General features: G+C 41.9%; 1 protein-coding gene across 8 annotated transcripts in view; it reads right to left on the bottom strand.

Moving 5' to 3' along the window:
- The window catches only part of LOC311433862 (uncharacterized protein), a 443,722-nt gene that overhangs the window by 398,332 nt on the left and 21,166 nt on the right, over window positions 1–24,224 (bottom strand). The gene's annotated exons all lie outside the window — the stretch shown is intronic.

Raw genomic sequence — 24,224 nt, 5'->3', positions numbered from 1 at the left:
CCAAGCAACAAGCTCAGTCAATAATCATCATGCATGTCTACTAAGGCTAGAGATTTCTTAAAGCTGGAATGAAGAAGTGATTGAGACCAGGAGGCTTTTTGGTTACAACAGAAAAATCTGTACTGCTACTCTTGTCTCTCTGACTCAGTGAAGGGACACAGCAGTAGGATGGCTACAAACACATCTCCAGTGGGAACTCTGGGTTACTGCCTGCTCCCTTTTCATCTCTTGGCTTTTTATCCATCCTACTTGACCTGACTCTCAGCTACTTTCTGTTCACGTTTTCTCTCATCCATCTATCTCACCATTTCTCAGTCCACTGCCAAAACCCTCACAGGGCTCTCAAACTCTCTCTTTGATCACTTCTTTTCCTGTTCTCAGGGGATCCAGGTGCACTAACTGTACTTTCCAAAATTACTGGGACAAATCCTTCTGTACCATTTCATCTAAGAAACCATAAATTTTTTAATTATCAGGTTCAGGTACATGACATTATCTATAGTACCTACACTTTGGTTGACACATGCCTTAGGGTACTCTGTGATGATCAAAAATTAGAACATGATGAAAATTCATGTGGCAAGGAAGACAGAAGCTAAGGAAGACAGAAGCATGAAGAAAGGAAAAAAAAAAACATGGTGCCTCTGTTTAAAAAGAAGAGCTACAAACCTGCTTACCTTCTAATGAGTCTAACCTAATCCATCAGAAACATTTTAGATGCAAATGCTATACTGAGAATTTGTTAATATGTGCTAAAATATAACTGAGCCAAATTTCCATTGACATGACTGGAAATGATGAGGAGTTTGCTGCTGTGAAAGGAAGCCTCACAGATTCTTAGAAAAGATAGATTTTATGTTTAAACAAGAAGGGAATACAAGATTTTTTGGGTTTTGCCATTTCTATTTTTTACTTATGATGTCGCTGGACAGTTCATAAAGATTGCAAGACACTGTACTTTTGTTAGCTATAAAATGGGAAGCTCTTACTTAGAGCTAAGCTCTTCAAATGTTATATTGGAAAATATTTGTCTATAATCTCCTAGCAACAGTCGGCAATTTTAATGATGTAATTAGACGTGGCTCTGGCAGGCCCCGTAAGGCTAGTATTTTATCATTATTGGTTTGAACTTCCAATGTATTGATAGTAGCTGTCACCATAAAGTCAAGGGTTCACAGTAGACAAGAGAACTACAAACTGGAAAATATTTATTAAAAACAAACAAAAAAGGCAAAGCATAAAGAGTATGTAATTAAAATGAGATTATCAACACTTTGGCAGAGAATAAAATTAAATGTTTGGAACCAGAGGTTAAATGATTTGTGAACTGAGTCAAAGAATAACTATTTTACTTCTAAAGAATGAAAAGATGAAAAGACAAGTAACATTGCCACAACATACATACTCAAGAATTTCAACATTTCTCAGTTTCTCTGTGGATTTGTTTTCTTTGGACTGTTATGAGAAGATGGTTTCTTGGTCATGACCAGTGGCATCATCTAAATAAGGAGTCTAATGAAGTTCAAATCAAGCATTACTCCAAGGTAAGGTCTCAATACCACATCTCAGTGCTGTAGCTTACACTACCACCATATCACACAAATAAAACGTCTTTGATATCAATCGATAACTATTGATATCTTTCCCAGGAGATCTTGTCATAAGAAAAGTCATATCTAAATAAGGAACTGGAAAGTAAAATAAAATAAAAATAACAAATTATCAACTTTGAAAAAGAAAGATGATCTGGAGAACTACAGGCTGGTCAGCCTCACCTTGGTCCCTAGGAAAAATTTGGAGCAAGTCCTTATGGAAGCACATGAACAACAAGGTGATTGGGAACAGCCAGCATGGATTTTGACCAAGCTGATTGTCTTCTATAATTAAATGACTGGCTCCATGGACAAGGGAAGATTAACCACTGGTGAACAAGATTTTGTTCACCTTGACTTTATCAAGACTTTTGTTATTAGAGACTCCCAAAGAATTCTCATAACCAATCTGGGGAGATATGACCTGGATAAGAAGAATGCAAGACAGACTACCACACCTAAATGGTAGAAGCCAATAGTTAAAGGTTTAAATTGAGGGCAGGATATGAGCAGTACTCTTGCGGATTAACACAACAGGAAATATCAGTTAATGTCTTTAAAACAGCCTGGATGATGGGACAGAATGCACTCTCAGGAATTTTGTGAATGATACTAAACTGGATGGAGTGGTTGATAAGCCAAAGGGAAGGACTCCACTCAGGAGTGATTTCAACAAGCTGGAAAAATGGGCTGACAAGAAACTCAAAGTCCTGTATCTGGGACTGAAAAACATAAAGTAGCAGTACAATCTGGGAACTGATATGTGGAGAAGGAGCTCTATGGAAAAGATCTGTGTGTACTTTTGAACAAGTTGATCATGAGTCAACAGTGCACCTTTGCAGCAAAAAGACTAACCGTGTCCTAGGTTGCATTAGTAAGAGAGTAGCCTGAAGGTCAAGGAAAATGGCTATTCACCTCTACTCAGCACTCAGACCATCTTTGGCATACTGTGTCCATTTTGGGGCTCCTCAGTACAAGAGAGATGTCAACAAACTGAAATGAGTCCAGAACAGGGCCAGCAACAAAAGCTGTGGGATTGGACACATACGGCATATAAAAGCTGTTAGCAGGCTTCTGGAAAAATGTTACAGAAAAGACAGTGTTTCATCAGAGACGTACAATGAAAGAACAAGAGACAATGGTCATCAGTTGCAACAAGGGAAATTCTGGTTGGACAAAGGCAAAAATTCTCCACCACAGGAGTGGCTGCACATTTGAAAAGACTTCCCACAAAGGTTGTGGAATCTCCAGCCATTCAAGATTTCCAAAATTCGATCAGAAAACACCTGGTTTAAATTCTGAAATTAGCCTTCTTTTGAGCAAAAAGTCAGACTATACAATCACTGTAGACAACTTCCAAGCAAAACTGTTGTATGAGTTTATTTTCCCTCTAAATGTGATCTAGATTTTCTTATGCCAAATTTAATCCAATTCATCATGCAGCTAGATTTAGCTTAAAAAATGAGTAGTCTCTGGATGAAACTCAACCCTGTATATTTATGAAGACAAATTTATCATCTCCGCATAGACAAAAATATTTTAAGCAAACAATTAAGCCACAGATATTTCCTAAGTGGCATTATGTCACAGGATGGCTTTTATAGGCATTAACTCAAAACATTTTGCTATACACCACTGCCAATGGTGAAAACTGCATCATAAAATCAAGTCTTCCAATATCACCAGAAGAAAATGAAAAAATGAAAGGCTCACCAAGACTTCAGTCACATTTCCATTTCCATTCATATTTTATCTTCAGTCTTTCTGTACCTGTACCTCCCAGTATCAGGTCCTTAAACTTCTGCATCTGGAACAAATCATTCATTGACACAAGAGGCATAGATGGATTATAAGCAATTTGTACTTGAAGTGGAGGCACTAATGCTGTCAATGAACCCACTTGTTTTTTCTTGCCCTTCCACTACTCCTACAAAACACTTAAAACAAAATACCTTGTCTTCAGTCGTGACCTCTCTGAGAAATGCTATGGTGAAGTGCAGAGGTCATTAACTGAAACAGCAACATAGAAAGCTTTAAATATGCACTGACTCTCCTAAGGAAGCAAAGTAGCATGTTGCTTGGGAGAAAATAACAGCGCAAACGAAAGCAGCCTCTTTCTCATGTCAATGTTTTAATGGTGATTGTGTGACCAAGGTTGTTCTAAATGACCCTCTCTTTTTTTTTTTCAGATGGAACGTCCAGCATACAGCTAGACAAACACAAAAGACAATGGGTACACAACCAGCTGATGAGTCAGACTCAGAGGATTGTAGTAAATTGGGTTACATCAGGCTGTCAGCCAGTCACTAGTAGGATTCCCCATGGCTCCATTTTAGGAACAGTTCTCTTTCATATTTTTATAAACAATCTGAACACAGGACTCAAATGCACACTAAGTAAGTTTGCAGACCATACTAAGTTAGGAGGAACTGTTGATTTCTTGGAGGGCAGAGAGGACTCTCAGAGAAATCTTGACAGACCAGGCAATCACCAACTCTATGAAGTTTAACAAGCACAAGTGCCAGATTCTGCACCTGGGACAGAACAACCATGGCTATACATACAGACTGAGGGATGAGAGACTGAGTAGCAGCCCCATGGAAAGGGATTTAGGTGTTTTGGTCAACGGCAAGTTGAATACGAGTCAATAGCGTGCCCTGACAGCCAGCGGGGCCAACCGTATCCTGGGATGCATCAGGCATGCCATTGCTAGCTGGTCGAGGTAAGGGATTGCCCAGCTCTGCTCTGCACTGGTGTGGCCTCACCTCAAGTCCTGTGTGCAGTTTGGGGCACCACACTATTAAAAAGACATAAAACTATTAGAGAGTGCCCAAAGGAGGGATGGTGAAGGGTCTGGAGGGCAAGATGCATGAAGAGTGACAGAGGTCCCTTGGTTTGTTCAGCCCCCAGCAGAGCAGGCTGAGGGGAGGCCTCATGGCAGCCTGCAGCTCCCTCACGAGGGGAGCAGAGGGGCAGGTGCTGAGCTCTGCTCTCTGGGGACAGCAACAGGACCCAAGGGAACGGCATGGAGCTGGGACAGGGGAGAGTCAGGCTGGGGGTTAGGGAAAGGTTCGGCACACAGAGGGTGGTCAGCACTGGGACAGGCTCCCCAGGGCCATGGTCACGGCCCTGAGACTATCAGAGTCCAAGAAGTGTTTGGACAACACTCGCAGACACAGGGTCTGACTTTTGGGTGGTCCTATGCAGAGCCAGGAGTTGGACTCAATGTTCTTTGTTGGTCCCTGCCAACTTGGGATATTCTATGATTCTGTAATTTTATGATATTATTATTTGGAAAGTGAGCAGACAGTAATACTAATTTCCCATACTATTGATATAATTGTTTTTGTTTATCTGAGACTGCAAAAGCAGGACAGATCAAAGAGAGACCTGTAAAGAGGCAAGTTCTAATCCATTCTATTTCCAGCTTTCTTAAGGTGTGTACAAGTTGTTTTGTCTCTCCCTGCTTTATCTAACAAAATAAGGGCCTTAATAGTATGAACAAGTAGCAGTGAGATTTCCCTGACAACGAATCAAATTAAATCAATTTCTTTAACATCTGATATTTAGTGAACATTGGTTGCTATATATTTTTGAATATGGAATGTAGTAATCTAACTGGAATAAAACTCCAGAGGTCTCTATTTGCCAGTACCTTTCCCAGAAGAATGAAACTTTGGACTCAAAGTTAGTATTTTATTTGCAAGGCATTTGGTATGAAAATATGACCAGTGTATTAACTTTAGTGTTGAACAGTTCCTCAGATTTACAAACCATAAGGAACACAGAATCAAAGATCAAGAGAGCCATATAAGATTATTGTTACCTTCTGCCTGACAACGAAGGCTGAACTAGCATGGCTGAGACCAAGATGATCAGACTAATACCAGATGCTACATGACTGCAGCAGATGCCCTTTCAAGGATGATTCCAAAAAATAACAGTACCACTGTAAAATTGAACAAGGCTGTGCATTTATGATTAACTTGCATCTGACCTAGCTTCTAAGTGACCTTCAAGGTTTTTAGAGCACCAAACAGTCTGTTCTCTCATAATAAGTAAATAAATAAGCATTAATGTTCTTTTCCATCACTCAGGGAAACGTTAACATTTACAGAAGGACTTACTCAAGGCTAAATCACCAACGCTTTGTCACAGTCCCAGGACTGACATCCAAACACTTAGGTACTGCTCACAACACTTCAGCGACAAAAGGAAAACGTGCTAATAGATTTGCACTGCTCAGATTGTATTGTGGGTAATATCTGTTCTAATCATGAAATTATTTATTTTCACAGTCAACAAATCACCCCATTCTCTAGACCCAAAGAACAATGAACGTCTATAGTCATTCCTTACTCATTAAATAAAATTGAATCTCAATTTTGCTTCTGACAACTTTTTCAAGGTTATTAACCAGGTGAGTTCTAAGTGGGTTGTTTGTGCCACTCAATCCCTCTCTCGTTTTTCATTTCTGCTCCTGTCTGACAGTTTTACAGAACAGCAACTATCAGAATATCCACAGTAGAAGCATTGTGCCTTCTATATTTTATTTTCATTAAAAACGCTACAGTTTAGAGCTATGTTTTTAATTATTCCCTAGAGCTGTGTTTAAACTGGGCTGACCATTCGGTTATTTTTACCAAGCTTCCATGTTTCTAATAGTTTGATAAAACCTTTTAGACACAGATCCAGGGTATTCTGCATTTTGTAAGAAATGGCTTTTTCTTCCACCCACATCCTCAATGGGCAGATTAGTAATTCAAATCTGAATATTCCTAGGGTAATCAGTATTCTCTGTTTTTAATACTCAATAGTGTCTACAGATGTTTCTTGTGCTCATCAGTGCACAGTGCATTAAATTTGTATCCTAATGGCTATTAAATTCTTTGCAGGGGAAGGGGGCAGGGTAGGATCTACCATTGGCTAAGGTTATTCTTTGCAAAGAAGTATCTAATTCCCATATATTCATGATGACAAATCATCTTGGTTTTGGAGAAAAATAATTAAATACAGAAGACTAGGAATGCATTATCAAATTGGAAACTGTCTTAACTCCCACCCATCTCAAGCTAAAATGTGGCTATTTAAAAATTTGTAATTAACACTAAATCACAGAGCAGTGTTGGGCATGTTTTCAGACCCAGGGCCAATGAATAACATCTAAACTCTCTAAAGGTCTAAATCTTTCATTACAAAGCATTCCTCTACCTAAAGCAAAAGTCTAGCTATACCTCAAGACACAAAGTTTGGGCAACTTAAAAGTAGCAGTACAATACTAACTGGATCTAATAAGAAGCCATTTGTTTTAGCTGTTCTTAGAATTGAGTTAAAGATATATAACCCACTTTCTTAATTTCCTAAACTTTCCAAGGGATATTTGTAACTGTGCCTCTTTGGCACTTTGACCATGCATTTCAAATGTTCCAGTGGCGAGGGTGGATGAATGCGAATGATGGATGGTCGACTATCTGATGGATAATGCCGCTATTTTCCATCCCAAAAACTGAATCCAACATAATTAAAGTTTCTTTTCAATATTCTTTTTTTCCTCTCCAATGCTCACAGCCTTCGATTTCCCCAACTATCATGATTGTTCCCAATATACAATGGGCACTATTTATCAAAAATGACATTTTCAGATAAAAGCAGCTCCAGAATACAAGTACATAGGCTACAGCCTACAGAGTTCACTTCCACTGCTTCGGCCAGCCTGAGCTTTCTAGGTAAACAGTGGCATCCCCAGTCAATCAGTTCTTTTGCACTGACTCTTGTGTTTCTGTTGCCGAAAAATGTTTATTGTGAAACAACAAACTTGCCCTCTAAGTTTGCAAAGCATTTAGTCAAGGGGGACCTTCTCAGCTCCTCATTTGGTCACTTTTGCCCTTCGTTTGCTTTACTGAATCTCTCTGTCTTACCCAGGTGCCTGTAGAAAGTATATCACTCAAACGTATGAGTGGTTTTGTTGTTGTTGTTTCTTTGTGATGGCCTGTAGGAATGCTACCAGCCATATGGGATTATTATTCCTGTGAACAGAGTAGCCAGGAAAGTTATCATGAGGAATGCTCTCAATAAACAAAGTGTTTTCTACACAGTCAGCTCCACTTTTTAGATTTCTCATAGACAGCATGACAGTATTGGACATTCCCTAGTGCACTAAGGGGAGGGGTAACCCTGTTCCTCAGTCCCAACTACACTCTTGAAAAATTCAACATGTATTTCCCTAAAACTCTTGCAAACTTGTGGCACCACAAATGGATATGAATCCAGCAGATGTCTCCCAGATGCTTTCCCAGCTTTTCAAAAAAATTTTAACCACTGACTGTCTTATGCATGTCAAGGGTAGTGCTGATGAACACATTTGCAGCAAATACAAGGCTTATTTGTTATGCCTGTAAATAATTTGGTGATTTTTCAGTCTGCTTTTAAGAGCAGACAGCAATTCCACATGTGACTCTTGGTAGTGGACTTAATATGCTGAATGTAAGTATCCTGAAATTTGGTGTTCTTCCAGGGGAATGCAGGTGCATCAATGTCCATTTTATATGTCCATCCACCATCTACTTTGGCAAAATTCCGAGTACCACTAAGACAGGCTCACAATTTTCAATGCCCAAAGCCATTTGAAAACCTTGAGAGATTAGGCACTTGGGACAGAGACATCCTGATAAAGCGATGGCAGCATGAAAACCAAATAGAAAGTGGGTTCTAAACTAAACCATTTTGGAGTATATGGAGAGAGCACCTTGCTAACTGTCAGCCTGGAAATTTTAAGTGGGTAAATCTTTACCCTAGTAGCAGATGTACTTCGCCATTTTGTTCTAACATCAAGGTAAGCTACTCTGTGTCACTGTTGTGCATCATGTGTTTATAGTACTCTTGGTCGGCTCTGAGGACCGCTGTACGTTCACAAAATGGAAAATCCTCAGATGTTAACAGAACAGCGTAGGTGGCAAGTTATTACAGCCTCAGCCTGCTCCCTGTTTGATTAAATATACAAGACTCACAGTATTTTCTAGCCAGAAGTGAGTGCTTTCCATAACTCTGCAACAGGGATAAAGCTCAGACTTTAACAAGTAGACACTGCTACCAGCAAACGTAATGAGGAGCCATGGGGAAAGTTCAGACACATGAAAAAAGGAAACTTCAAGTTAAAAACAAAACAAAAAAAAAAGTCTAGAATTGTCAAAATGTTGCTTTTGATTCAATAACGTGCCAGGATTTTTTTTAAAAGCAGCCGTGCATGATTTTCTATCAATGTGTTTCTTTTGGTTAGACACACAACAGGCTGAATCCACAAAAGTTTACACCTGATGAGAGCTCAGCTAAAGACTTTTAGGACACTAGGAAAGCAGGAAAACACTATCATTACCCAAGCTTCTCCCTCCTGTGAGAGAAATGCAGGCTGAGGTACTACATGCTCTGTTTGTACAGGCAGAAATTTTGATCAGAGGTGGCCAGAAAATATTTGGATGCTTTGCAGCATTGAGACTTCTGTAATAAGGAGGGTAAAAAAAAAATATTTCCAGTAAACTGATCCATGCAGAAGTTCAACTTACTATCAAAAAACAAAGCTGTTTTGTTTCCAGTAGCCCAAAACCTAAACGTTTTGCCTCAGTCCATCAGAGAAGGTGAAAGGGAAATCAGTCTGAGAATGAAAGCTACTAGGGTTCTGGTTTTTGGATTTTTTTTTTTCCCCAATGAGAAATAGAAAACAGTTCAGCCAGCATTATATTTTAAATGTAAGTAAGATAATTAGTTGTAAGCTCAATCTTCTTTCTTTTAAAGAAAGTATTTTCTTATATCAACCATGCCTGTGCTGCAGCAAGATATAAGTTTTATGCTGTGGGCAAGAAGCTTATTTCCTGCCTTGCTAATATTAAAGCAGCATTTAGATGCACAGCATGAAAGCATCTCCATTAGACAGCTTATCCAGAGAAGTATAAGCCTATCTACCAGAGATTTCTGCAGACTTCCCTTCATATTCAGCAATGTTAGGGCTTGTAAATCCAGGCCTACCCATGAAAGTCTGTCTGTTCCCTTGCCTAAACTACAAAAATCAACACCCCGCAGAGAGAGCAGGCCTTTCTGGCACAGCTCCTCATGGCTTTTTACCTGAGAGACTTTCCTGACTGTTGGTGACCAGAGAAACAGTCATTATTAAAACATTTCTAAACACCTACCTTCATAAAACATGCCTAAAGCACAAGTCAAATCCAGTAGGGTCTCTCTGGTGCAACACAAGGCAGTGGCCAGCATGCAATTTTCAAGAAATTTGGCTTAGGTTACTCCTGCAACTGAAGATGCCAATTATGCTGCCTCCACATTCCCCAAACTCCGCTGATTCACAGACAAACAATTTTTAGCACTAAAATTCCTTTCCCCTCCCTCTTCTTTGGTAGCACAGGTTATTTGTTTTCCTGGCTCAGTGAATTCTAAGGATATCTAAGGATAAGGATTCATACTATCTGAGCTGAGCTACAGCCTCTGTCCCTACATGCTTGTCTGTTCTCATAACCTCTTTGCTTCTTAAACTCTTCTCCAAGCCTCTGAGTCTAACCATTCCCTCATCTTTTCCACTTTTTTCAGATTCACACTTTTATCATATTTAGAATAATTTAAATTCCTTCTCCACCAGTTCTCATTTCTCCTTTTCATTTGAGCCCTTAAATGCGTGCCAGTTTTGTGTTGGGCCTTTTGCATTTCTTTCTTAACAGCCTGTCTCAGCCATCCATTCTCATACAGTCAATTTCTCTGGGGATTTTTCCATGCAAGGACCAAAGAAAGACAAGTATAATCTTCGGATTTGCTGCACAAACAGGTGCTGAAAACTTGCAATTTCTATTTGGTTCAGTAAGAAATGAGCCTATTAAATGGCTCAGGATTTCAGGTCATTATTGCTTTAAATAAGATCCTTATCAGTGGGATCCTAAATGCATACCTGGAGGAGTGTAATCCTACAAAATCTGAGTATTCTCAGCTCAGATTTAATTCACAATATGAAAACATAAAAATCAAAACATGGGGGGAAAATATCCAGTAATCTGAGAATGCTATTAAAATTCATCATCTTGTCTGTTTTCCTTCTTGTGATTCTTTAAGTATGCAGTCCTCCAGGTGCTGTTTGTATTTACTGTGTCTCACTTCATTCATTGTTTATCAAGTGTTTACAGTTCAGATCCCTTTTGGTGAATTTTTTGCAACCCTGTGCTGCTGTCTGTCTTAACTGTTCGCTACACTTGCACAGATTTTCAATTATCTTGTTCTCCAAATACATGAATTTGGATGGTATAAAATTTCCCCTGGACTGTCAATAGCTTGTTTTTAAGAAATGTTCACTTTACTTTTAAATAAACAAGAGCATACTAGCAACTGCTTTAAAGAAGTGAAAAACACATACTGGACCTTTCTGAATGAGAAGTCTTCCCTTCTGCAAAACAGAAATATCCAGAACAAAATTGAGTAGCATCATGCCAGAGAAGAAGCACTTCTGAAGGTATGAGAGAGCCCCAAAGTTTTCAAAAGCCAAAAATTACTGCCTTCCTCTATGTGGTGTTTTTATACTTACAGAGAACAAACATGATTTAATTATTAGGACCTGAGCATTGGAACCTGTGTCCTGGCTTTGGTACTGATCTGTTCAACCTCCTTGCCTCTGCTTCTTTCCTACTCTTTCAAGTTAATCTTGCCATGGTATCCAAGGACCTTTCGTGACAGCAGAGGTTAAGTCCCTACCGAGCATTACAGAACCAGCAGCACATCTTCAACTGGGGGGCAAATGGTCTACAGGGTCCTGAGGTTAAAAGCTTAGTTAATTTACCGTGCTCCATCACCCACCTTCTGTCTATTGTGTTTATTCAAAATGTAAAATGTAAAACTCATCAGGGTGGAACCCAGCAGCACTGTGTTTGTAGAAAGACTTTCAATATTGGTTAATGAGATCCTAAACCGTAAGTTTTATAATGAGGACAGAGGTGTAGAATCTATCTATATATAAAATATTCCAGGATACCTGACTGCCCTTTACTCTTTCTTTGTTCTGTCCTAAAACTAGATCTTCACATCCTATTTTAATCAGCCCTGGCCACACAAAGGTTTTCAAGCATGCTTAATTTTTAGCATCATGAGTAACTTCAGTGTGGCTGAAGGAACTCACTGTAGTTATATGAGTAACGCTTCATAAGACCAGGGTCTAAAACTTCATCTAAAACTTCAGTGATACGTGGTTTCCTCCTTTAATGCTTTTGTTCTTCTAAATTACTCTTCAGTTCCTCTGTTTTTCAGCTCTCATCAGTATCATCAGACGACCAGTGTGGGACTGATTAGCACATGAAGAAGCATCATTAAAGTCTAGCTTTATGTTCTGCATCTAATTTAATTCAAGAAGTGTCTTATAAACCTACATTTAACTTTTCATCAGATCAATTTTTCTCAACTTAGAGTTCAAAGGTTTTATCCCCCCAGTACTCATAACAGAAAATATTATCTCTACAAAGCAGATAATAGGCACAGACAGGGTCACTATTGTACATCTTGGCACTTTGGAGGAATTTAGCAGCTCCACTGTACGTAGATAAATACTTTCCACTACAATTCCCTCTCCATTGTCAAGAGGGTATTATTATTATACATTGCACTCATGTATACTGTTGTTTTGTGCAGGGTATTTGCGGGCTGTTTGACAGTCATAGTATTTCCCTCTGGAGGTGACTGCACATATAGGATCCTTGCATGTGTGCTGTACTTCCTTGTTTTACAGGAACAAAGATATTTCAGATGTTATATAGGAATATATTTGAAGAGGGTTTAAGTACAGTCTAACAGTTTTAATCTCAAATGGATTTACAAGATTAAAAACTGGTTAGAGAAAATCATAAACTAAGATAGATCATAGGCTAAGATGAGAAAGGAGGTAAGAAGGAAAAGATAATCAAGATGAAGCACAATGAAGTGAGCTAGAGCTATAGAAAGGCAGTTCCCAGTTGCTGAAACCCTAAATAAGAGACAGGCTCTTGATGCTGCACTGCTGAGATTATTTGATAACGGCAGAGTCAGTGTGTTAAAGAGCAGAGAGAGATAAAGTCATTTTATTGGCAGAATGCACATAAAAAGGGAGAGCAGACAAACATAACCATCAAAGTCTTTCCAGGTGACATCATGGGTATAGTAAGACACCATCATCAATAAAAAACACATACAGCATTTGGCAGGAACGGGAAAGCTAACAGCATCTCTAGAACATGGATTGGACAGCAAGAGATAAGGAGATGAGCATCAAGACATAAGGGAATTCAAAAGGAAGCTGTGAAAAGGAAAAGAAGGAAGACTGGAAGCTCACTTAAAGAAAAAAAAAATCAGAACCAGGGAAAGTGGAAAGGAACTTGAGGGACTAAAGCTAATGAGGCTTCAGTGGAAAAAGCTGCATAGCAGATGCTCAGAGAAGATGAACAGTTTGTAGGAAGCAGTTCTGTGTACGTAATGCTATGGATGTATGTGTATATGTGGATACATACATATCTGTCAGACACTTCTGAGTGGGTATCACTACCTTCCTAGTGCAGCCAGAGGATGGCCAGAGCAGGCAAGCAGGTCACAGCAACACTGAGAACAAGAGAGGGAGACTTTCCAGGCGAAAGAAAGAAGCCTGTAGAGAAAGTAATTAGAGTAGGATAACAGCAGGAAAAGTCATATCAAAGTGCCCTTTTTGAAGCAGTAAGCTGTTATTTAGAGGGAAATGTGGGTAACAGGTTTGAAGATGCTGATACTTTTGGATAAAATCAAAGGAAGAGGAGAGGCACAGATATGAACAAAAGGGATCATGAAAATAATCACCTGAAGAAAGAGTGCTATTCATGCCTGGGACTCCTCAAAGAGGTAGATAAATACTGGAACACACAGAAGAGAAAAACAGATAACGAGGAGGAAAAAGGTCAAGAAACATGCGGAGACTAAACCAGTAGGTTAGTGGAGGTACATGAATGTCATTGAAACATCAGTCAGGTAGAATATTTATACAAATACATTACTCTGTATGGGAATATAAAGTTTCTGAAGTGATAAAATCTCAGCTCTATCTGCTCAAGTTACTACAAACAGGAATACAAACTACAAGGAAGCTATGCCAGCCATTCATTATATAAGATCAGAGAACAGTTCACGATACAGCTTACTAATTGTTTTGGTGACTGACTCCTTCCAGAAATAATTCTCTTTTTCCTCAGCATCTGCTCTATCAGTCCAGTCTGAGTTTTAAAATGTATTTATTGATTTCAAACCAAGTCCAAGTGTACCTACAGTACCAGTAAGTGGAGAGATGGGAGTGCATGAGTGGTCTAAAGTGCCTGCAACTGGAGCAGAGCCCACAAGTCATAGATACCCGTGTCCATGATACCAGCAACTGGAGAGACTGGACAGAGTATGCACGTATTGGGCTGTACATACGTCACTATATCATTGTTAGAAGTATCAAGCTGAACTAGCTGCTGAGAAGGGTAAGAGGATTGGGAGCCAGATTAAAAAAAAAAAAAAAAATAGCCACAGGTCTGGAAAGAGCACAGGGTCTGAGTGCTGGCCACTGGAGGAACTGAGAAGTACAGACAAGTCACTGGAGAGACCGTGAGGCCTGGGCTCAGCTGAGAGACCGTTCACCCATGTAGGCCTCCGTGCATGAGGCAACTGAAGACAAAAGCATCCCAGGCTAATGGATAGAGTGCACAGAGCATCCTCGCTGCATGTCTGTGCCGGTTTGTGCTCAGGGGTCTACGTACCAGCACCTGGAGTGGGGCTGGTGTGCCAGGTGCCAGCAGCTAGGAGACCTGGGGGCCAGGGGCTACCTCCTGGGCACAGCGAGTCTAAAACCAGCTGCTGGAAGGAGCCACATTCTATATACACACATATATGTATATACATGTATATGTGTATATATATATATACACACACATACTTTACCCTAAGGGATTTCCATTCTGACTAGCCAGAGGGGAACAAAAATGGACCCCAGATGCCATTTACTTTTGCATGAGCACTGTGTTTCCTGGCTGTGCTGATCTGTGGGACCAGCCCTGTGTGTACATATGTATAGCTCTACACATAGGAATAGGTGCTCACTCTTGTACATGTACCTGGCTGCATCTGGGAAGATGGAGCTGCAGCAGCCTAGCCACATGCAGAGACAGCTGCTGAGAGTACGCTCCCAGCCAGAAGTGGCAGCACTGCAGCAAGTCCAGTGCAACAGACTCACAAAAGGCACTAATGGTGGCTAACACAAAGGCTGGTGTCCTGCAGGTGCTGCCACCCGTCTGGCACTGGAGCTATCACACACACACACACAACGTACCTACACACAAACTGTAGCCACTTCTTATGCCCACAGAACATCCTTTGTATCTAATTTATGGTCAGAACATGTCTGCCTTTACACCTTACAGATCCGTCTTATGAAACAGTTGGTTTCCTAGACCATGGTGATCTAGGATGGCTTCCGGGACCAGTCCTGATCAACATACAAAGCCTATAGGTCAAGTGTTATCTTGATGTCAGGCATATACAAAGTTTTTAGCTCTTCCTAGTATTGTTTGTTTCTTGTAATTTATTGAAGAACATGGAGGAGGAAAAAAAAAAAAAAAAAGTGCCATCTCCACTATGTGCTTTCTGACCATCCTCCTTGCCAGACTAAAGGCTAGTTAAGTATTTGTCATGAAAACTAAGATCATTTCATAGTTTCTGGTGAAAATGACTTCTCCACACCTCCATTTTCTTTCTCATCTTCCAGCTTCAGCTGAATTCCTGCACTCCACTCTTTCTACAAATCTAAGATTTAGAAGCCTTGCTGACCATTATCCTTGGCACTTCCATAGGCCCACATTGTGATCTGAACCAGAAAATAAAAGAAAAACTTTTTTCAAAAGAAAGGTCACAGTAGAAGAGCTCAACGCCGTGGTGAGATATCGTTTGAAGTTGCCTACTGAACTCACGCTCTCCCAGTGCTTCAGACACAGGGGTTATGTAGGATTTTTTAAAAAAAGAAACTCCACTGTTCAGAAGCTTTTTCCAGCTTTGATGACAACTCCTCTGAAATTGCTTATTTTTCAGATCAGTGGAGAGTGATACAGAAGGTCTTGGATCATTACAGAACATGAAGATCCTTACACATTTGAGCACATTGCAAGCGACAGCTGAACACAGAGCAAGCCCCCAACAACACTGTCAGCAGCCAGAGCTAAGAAAATAACATTCACTGGAATTTTCCTTTCTTACAGATGTTTTCTGACTTCTTTATTGACCCAGCACTCTGGTATGCCTAAAGCAGTCAAAGAGGCATTACAGCAGCCCTAATGCTCAATGCAGAAACACGGGGAAAAGATCATCTAATGAACCACACTGATGGCCAAGTCAACAGCTCAGTTTGCATACAGATGCAGAAGGCTGCTCTCTTCACCACAGCACCCTTCCCATCCCTCCATCCCACAGGAGGCTTCTGTGGGCCCAGGAGCCTGCAGCTGAAGAAGAGATGGGAAATTGAAAGAAGCTTACAAAGCATCCTTCCCAAGGAAACAGAAGCTATCAAAGCTCGAGGCCAGTTCCACACATAGCTATGGCAGCACTGGATGAAGAAAATGGGCACCCCCAGGGCCAACCCAGCAGTAGGGCTCTCACAGGCACCCTGCTGGCCTGCCACCTGGGTCAGATGTGAGAGCAGAGTTACCTGCTAAGGATACCAAGCAGCAAAGACAACAAGCCTCACATGATTTCTTTCTTTAATTCCCTCCACCCAGCTCCATTATTCACAGGCTCACATACAAATGATTTGTTGTTTCATTGTTGTTTGTTGTTTTTTGTTTTGTTTTTGTTTGTTTTAAATGGAGAGTCTCTGAAACACGCAACCTAAAGTATGGAATTTTAGCCACCAAAAGGATAAGAAATCTTTCTTCTTTACTCTTGAAGGCAAGATCTTAAAGACTTTTCCCTTTCTTCTCATGGCATTTGGCACATGACTTCTGACTGCAAAACTCAGGTCACTGAAATTTTGAAACAGTGCTACTCCTTTAGATACTGACCTACTTCACAGCTGGGCAAGTGAAAACAAACTGCTATGGCCACATCAACCACTACAGAGCGCAAGTCTACATGAAATACTTGCCCAAATCTTTAAGCAGAAGTTTGTTTCATTCTTGAAATGTCAAGCTGAAAAGCTCACCATAGGCTATGTCTAAAATAAGGCCAAGTGCAGCACAGAAGCATTATTTCTCCTCCAGTGTGCCTTCAGAGCAGAGCACAAAGCACACAGCCTGCGAAAGGGCAGGGAGGTGGCACATCTGTGCTTCCAGTGTCTGCTGCGAGCACCTTGAAAGCCCTAGCCTTCGGCAGGCAGCTGTGAAGTGTGGAGAGAAGGGGACCACCTGTGTGAATGATATGAAAAGGCAGCAGCGGTTTAGTAGAAATGACCAGAGAATAACACACTGAAGAGCTGCACGTAACTAAGGTACAAATCCTGAGAGCCAATGGAGCCATTCCTGGAAAAAGTGAGAGCACAATTCAGTAGCATAAAAGATTTCCGTTGGTTTCAAGGCTATTACAATCATCTAGTCTGACCTCATGGCATTAGCTTAAATTTTGGGTTCTTTTCACAGCACCCTCTCATTTCACTCCTTTCCTCATTACTTCTTTTTTACTTTAGAAGCTCAACCAGCAGCTCACGGAACAGGACATTTACGCACCACTATCATTTCTGTTTGTATTCAAATAAGTTAAAAGGTGTTTTTTGTAAACCTTGGACCACCCTGCAGCCTCTGGGTTTTCTTCTGCATGAGGAAGATGGCTGTTGACTCACTTAATCCGCCTTCACAAAGGGGAGGGGTATTTGTTTTTTATTTTCTTTATACTTGTAATCTTCCCCCTCCTCAAATTGCTTTCTGGGAAGATGATCAGAGAAGAGAGAACTGTGGCACCTTGTGATTGATTACAGCTTTTCTCCCGAGTTGCTCTCCTCATCTATTTCATGTGACATTTGCAAAAGCTAACGTGATGTTAAATTCATCAGTTTCCAGAGGAAAAAAATGTCTAGCAATGAGAGATCAATTTGTTTCATCAAAAATAATTCTATTTCTCCTCAGTCTATCTTGGGAAACATAATGAATACTTTAAAACACTTTCCAAAATATTTCTCAGATGCATTTCCTATGTTACATTGCAGAAGAGATTTTTGTTATCAGCTGGTATCGTTCCTGATCTTTTATCAGTCTGTTTTTTCCACACTCTTCCTCCAACCGTCTCCACAGACGCCTGTGGAGAGCACACACGCTCCCATTTACTGCACAAAGCCATCAGAAAGCTGACCGAAACAACAATTTATATTTACTTGTTTTAGTGCCGTGCTGCATCCTTCACAAAGGACGGTGCAGCCCGGAGCAGCTCCAGAGGCACCACAGGAGGGAATCGCCCTGCAGTCTGGTGGTTATTTACCGCAAGCACACCGGTAAGCTGACCGTAAATAACCACTCCGATGCTCAAGTCCAAGTATGAATTGTGCTGGCTCATACGCTGGCAGAAAATACAAAGTTAAAGACATATCCTGTATGTGTTTTGTCTTTTCCCAGTCCATGCCTTGCAGCCCTGCAGGGAAAGGGAGAGCAAGCACATGCTGGTTTTGCCTCTGCAGTGCCCTGGGACAGCACAGAAGGAAGGGATGCCTGCAAGCCCCTGCCTGGCACGCAGCCTGCCTTCACCCCCAGCTCCTGCAGAATACCTGGGGCTTTAGCGGGTCTGGCACAGGCAACATCTGCACTGAAACCAGGCACTAAAGCTGCTTAAAAACCCCATCTCCCCCCAGGCACACAGTCTCAAGACTATTGTAGAGGGATGGGTCAATATTAGCAGCGAGATATCCTCCCTGCTCTCACAGTGATTTGTGACCAAAGCAGAGCAATAGAGCATTCATGTGAACATCAAGTGTGTATCCGAGTGCCCTCCACTGCACAGGCAGACATCCGTCAGCTTCCCGTCCATATAATACTACTGGAGTTGCCATAAAGCAGCCTGCCCATGCCCCAGCAGGTCAGCGAGCCTGGCCTCAAGCCCACTCAGAGGCCCATGAGACCACAGAGCAGGAGTGGCCACCGAGCCCAGCACAGCACTGCCTGCACTGAGCAGGAAAGGTCCGTAAGGGTTTTGTTCTCCTTATTGCTAGCACTGAGACCTAGAAGCTGCTCATTAGCACAGGAATCTGGTAACATTTAGTTCCTATTAGGTGGTTCAACAAATGGGCTCTGTTGTACAGAAGCACACTGTTTCAGATCGGTGTAGGAAAGAAATATTCACTCAGAAGGACACGAGCTGGCAAAACACCAGCCAGGGCCATACTGGCAGCAGGACACATGAGTAAAAAGCAAGCTGGCGAGTATCAAGGGCTTGAGATGCAGACACGTTTTTTATGGTATTTAATATTTTGGTGCACCCTGAAAGAAGGAATAGAGAGTTGCAGGCAGCCCCTTCAGCAGCCAGAGCCTCCCACGCAGGCAGCAAAATTGTGGATTCCAGGTAGAGCCGTCCAGACAGGAAGGCGCATGAACCAGCAGGTCAAAAAATCCATTCCTCAGCTGAAACCATGGAAAACATACAGCCATAAGACAAGTCTGAAGAAGAGATGAAGTCCAAAGACAAGACTTCCAAAAGCTCATGCCTACTCCCAGCCTCCAAAGTCCATCTTGCAAGTAACTTCATCCACACATCTGGCTTTCCTGCCCAATCTTACTACTTCCCTTCTTCCTGCTGTAATTGTTTTATTCGCCATTTTACCCATTTGGGGATCCCCTAATTTGTGCCCTCTGACTCTGTGCTGGTGTCACAGAATGCTTTCCTAGCTTTTTGGTGTTTTTGTTGGCCGTGATGACTGGGTGGCTTCCTCTCAGTTTCCCTGCAGCCGGTCACACCTGCGGCTCTGCTCGAGACCAGGAATAGAGATGTGGGTTTCTTACCGAGGCCTGCCAGCAGCCGCTTCTGAATGAAGCTGCACAGGCAAGCCCCCAGTGACTGCACTGCACACATCCAGCCGCAGCTTTCCAGGATGAGGAACTGGTTGTCGGGCTGATAACAAAAGATAGGGGCATACATATGGCTCAAAGCACCCTCTCACATCAGCTGTGCTTCAGTGGCCTCTTGTAGAAAGTGCAGACAAGAGCCACGATGGAGCAGACAAATAGTTGGCAGTTCTCTGGGTGTCAGAGCACCAGCGTTCAAGGCACACCAAGAGCAGGTCAGACAAGTATATTTAAATAATCACCATCATTTTTAAAAGTGCCCAGCTAAAAGACAGAAAACTGTGTTTTCCTGAAAGTAGGTAACTCACAGAGATCCCTCCCCATCACTGTCACTATAACCCTAACCCAGTATCCTAAGCATGGAGTACCTCAGCAGAAAGAGCCACAAGGCTTGCAGATCCCTGCTTGCCACAAGGACGGGGCTGCGAGCCACCACCACAGGGCATCTGAACAGCCCCGCTCAGCTGCACTGCAGCTGGTGTGGGGCAAGCAGAGGCCAGCACAAACTGGTGTGAAGGCAGTAAGACAGACTGGCTGCAGACTTGAGCTGCATTAAAGGAAATAGCTCAGAGCTAGGCAGCAGCAACCTGCAACAAAATGCAGTTAGCAGATGTTTCCCAGGATGATCAGTGATGCTACAGCACAGGACGCTGACTCGATGCCCTCCTTCCAGATGCTGTTTTGTCCAAAACTTTAAGTGGACACAAAATTACCTCAGTCTCTTGCCACACAGAAACAGAAGTGTGCCTCTCCCTGCTGCCAGGGAACAAGTATGGCAAACCAGAGCCCTGCGGGTCCCCAGCACAGCTGCTGGCAGGTCGCGTGGCACAGCAGTGTCCCAGTCAGACGCTGGATTATCCCAGTCTGTGGTGCTCCAGCACAGATCCGGCTCCAGGCTGAACACCCCGCATGTACCACTGCAGCTCCCTCTTATCTAAAAATAAAGTTTTTTGTTTTTTGTTTTTTTTTTTTAAAAAAAAAAAAAAAAAAAGAAAAACACAGAAAACATGCTACTACTTCATTCCTACTAGGTACAAGCTCAGCACTTGTTTTTCTTTGTAAGATGAAAAAAATTAGATGAGCATACACTTCACTCTGTTCTTTTCCAGGATCCCTGCCCAGAAATCAGAGATAGAAATATATACCAGATCTAACGATTTACAGGAAAAATATATAAAAACACATTTCCCCCTCTGTGCAGCTTCCTGCATCTCCAGCACATTCAGCTATCAAAACTTTCAGGTGCAGGCTGTGCTAAATTGGCTCTCCAGGACTGCCTCCCTGCAGTTACCGGAAAGAAAAGCAGAGCCCAGCAAGGAGCGCACGCTCTTGGCCTGGCTCCAAAGCTGGGGAGGTCAGAGGAAAGGCTCACCTTGACTACAGGGAGATTGGACAAGGCTCAGGAAGATGTGCATAAAAATAAATAGCAGGGGAGAAGGAAAAAAAAATAATAATAAAAAAAAATAAAAAAAACTGTGTTCAGTAACACTGAAAGAAACCTTGCAAAAGCATTATGCAGCAAACTGAAAGTTATGCAGCAAACTGAATACCACTGTACTATGTGGAGACCGGGGGGCATGTTGCAAGGAATCCCCCAAGTCCCAACATACTCAGTGCAGGATCAAAAACCCTCCAGCCAAGCCCACGTAAGCTGCTGTTCAGGTAGCCATGCTATGTGCAGTCCTGAACATCCATCAGAAGCAATTGCTGAATTACTCCCTCACAGCTGGCACCCATCCTGCCCTGGGGTGAAGCCCCCCCAAGGGGCTGGGCACTACAGAAGTCTTCTGTGCTTTGTAGAGGGGTCACCAGGGCTGCTGCAGCTCCCCGGGCAGAAGGCTGGGGTCTGATCACATTCCTGCTCAAACCTGAGGCCCTGTCCTACTCCATGACAAAAGAGGTGCTGTACTGGATGGCAGCAGGAGTCCAGCTCCCGGTAACATAAGCTGTCTTCAGCAGAAGCCATAAACTCATAATTAAAGAAAATCAAGTACCAAGCAAGCACAGTGTCCCCCAAGTTCTCCCAACTCCAATTCCTTCAGCTCAGGGACCTCTCAAGGTATGGGGGTTTCTGTAGTAACCCCTCAACCAAGTTTCTCTTTCCTCAAGAGGGGTTTTCCTTGGATCTCAAGCTACTATAAACCACACTGTCCTTTTACAGGAAGTTCCGTGTGTCCTCTACCCTTCACTTGAGGAACCAGCTTTCCTTTTGTTTAAGCTGGACTCCCATTAGCTTCATTTGATGCCCCTCAGTTCTTGAATTGGAAGGCACAGTGAATATTCAAAGTGAACATTCAGCTCTCTGCATGCCACGTATATCAGAGACACCTCAGTTGTCTCTTTCCAAACTGAAGAGTTCTGATTCACTTTGTCACAGCCTCCTACAAAAGATTTTCGTGCCTTTTATCATTCTTGCCATCCTTCCAAACCTTCCCAGCTCTACTACATTCATTTTGAAATAAGGAGACAAGAGTTTCACATGTTATTCAAGATGCACAAGAACATATTTACGTATAATGACATGTTTTGTTCCATATTCCTTTCCTTATAAACCCCAACATTTGATTTGTTTCTTGACCAACAGTGAGTGAATTGACCTTTTCACAGATTTATCCACTAAAACCCCAAGTTCTCACCCCAGAGACACTTTCCAGGATGAGCTTAGTTTTGTTGTTGTTTTGTTTTTGTTTTTTTAATAAAAAATAAGAAATGATGAAAAAAGCAACCCATTAAAAAAAGAATTAAGTGGTTAAAAATGGGTTGATTCTTTGTTCCCCACACAGATCACTTCATCATTGCCTACATAGGTTTTTCTTTTGACATTTTATTACCCAGACACAGACTTATGAGGTCTTTCTGCAGTTTTCCAGCCAGCCTTCATCCTTGCTGCCCTTACCATGCTAACTCAATACCAGCAGCAGCAGCTACTCCCAGTCACTTCTGAGCAGAGCTAATAGCACAGTCCCAGCACATGTTCCTCTGATCTCCTTCCACTGCAAGGACTGACCGTTGATCTTGTTTTCCAGCCTCCAGCCAATTATCCATCCATACCAGAATGGTCCCTCTGGTGTCACAGCTGCTTAGCTTCCTTAAAATCCTCTAACAAGGAAGGAGATTTTTTGAAATGTTTCTGACAAAGACAACTGTACCACACAGATCACCTTTATCTAAAAGCCCATTGACTCCTACAAAGAACAGTGACGCATTTGCATTTTTGCACAAGTGCAGATGCGCACCTTAACTCATCCCATGTACATGACACTTATCCAGACAGCCTCTACTTCCTTTTTTTTTTAATTATAGTTTCTACCATTTGCCATATACTTACATCAGACTTACAGGCCTAGAATTCCCAAGCCACTCTGAAATCCTCTTGAATTTGGTCAAAACGTTTATCACCCCCAGTTCTCAGCGACAGGGGCAGCTTGCAGCTAGGGGTCACACGCTCTCAGAAGCGCCCAACGAGAAGGGTTCTGGCATGGGAAATTCCCCCAGGTTATTCCATAGAGAACACCACCACCACAAAGAACTCATTAAATTTCCTTGCAATGGTCTTATTTTTTAAGTATTCTTCTCGTACCTCACATTTTTTGGCAGGCTTCATGTTTTTGATATATTTGAAGGAGCTTGCTAACCATTGAAGTTTTGATCTCTTGTGATAGTTGAGAGAACAAAAGCAAAACTTGGACAAAGACTTCATTGACTTCTAATATACAACCTGACAGAGCTTTATTAATTTTTGTTCTAACATAACTTCAGCTTCCAGACAGGTTCTTCTTGCTTTTGGTAATCTCTTAGCCTTTGGGGAGCAAAAGAAACCAAAATGACTTCTTTGCAGTCTCTTCTAATAGGTGGAACATCCCCAAGTCTTTGTGACAGCACAGTGGTAACATGTTCCCTTGTTTTTATGTGGTTATCCTACACCATGTTGAGAACAGCTGTAATGAGTTGTTTTAGCCTCCCTTGCTCTAACAAAGATGTTGAGCCAAAGTACACTATAGTCCTGATTAGTGTCTGTAGGATTCAGGACCCACACACCACTGGGCACCAAGCCAAGCACAGCCACACCTCGTGTGCTTTCTGATCAACTGCTCCATGAACCAGCCATCGATGAGCACCTCAACACCTCGTTTCTACATTAAACCTTGTTACCTTCACTCAATTAACAAGAGGGGGAGAAAAGTCTCCCATTTCTGTTGTTTTTCTTGTCCCTTGCAGGCTTTGTTTTTTCTAATGCGCTGTGCTGGCTGCTGTGTCCTTCACCAGAGTTTTCACTCCTCATGAAATTCCTTTTCCTTGGGGCCATTAGCAGCCACAGCACATTTCTTCTTAGAAGCTCACTAGTTCCCCAGACAATTTATTGTGTTACTGATGCATGTCATGGTCAACAATGTAATGATGGACGTGTATTCACACTGTAAACAGAAACAAAGGTAACAGGAATCTATGGTAACAGTGGAGAGGCTGTTAACTGAAGTGAAGGCTTTAGAGTAGAAGACATGACTATAATGCCAGCCAAAGCATATAAAATGAGTAAGGAGGGCAGGGGAAAAAAAAGAAAGTGGGTGAAACTAATCCAGGACTATATTCATCCTAC

The sequence above is a fragment of the Aythya ferina genome (genome assembly GCF_964211825.1).
Source record: "Aythya ferina genome assembly, chromosome: 3".
NCBI lineage: Eukaryota > Metazoa > Chordata > Aves > Anseriformes > Anatidae > Aythya > Aythya ferina.
The sequence above is the reverse complement of the archived record's forward strand: the minus strand, read 5'-3'. Positions and strand labels throughout refer to the sequence as shown.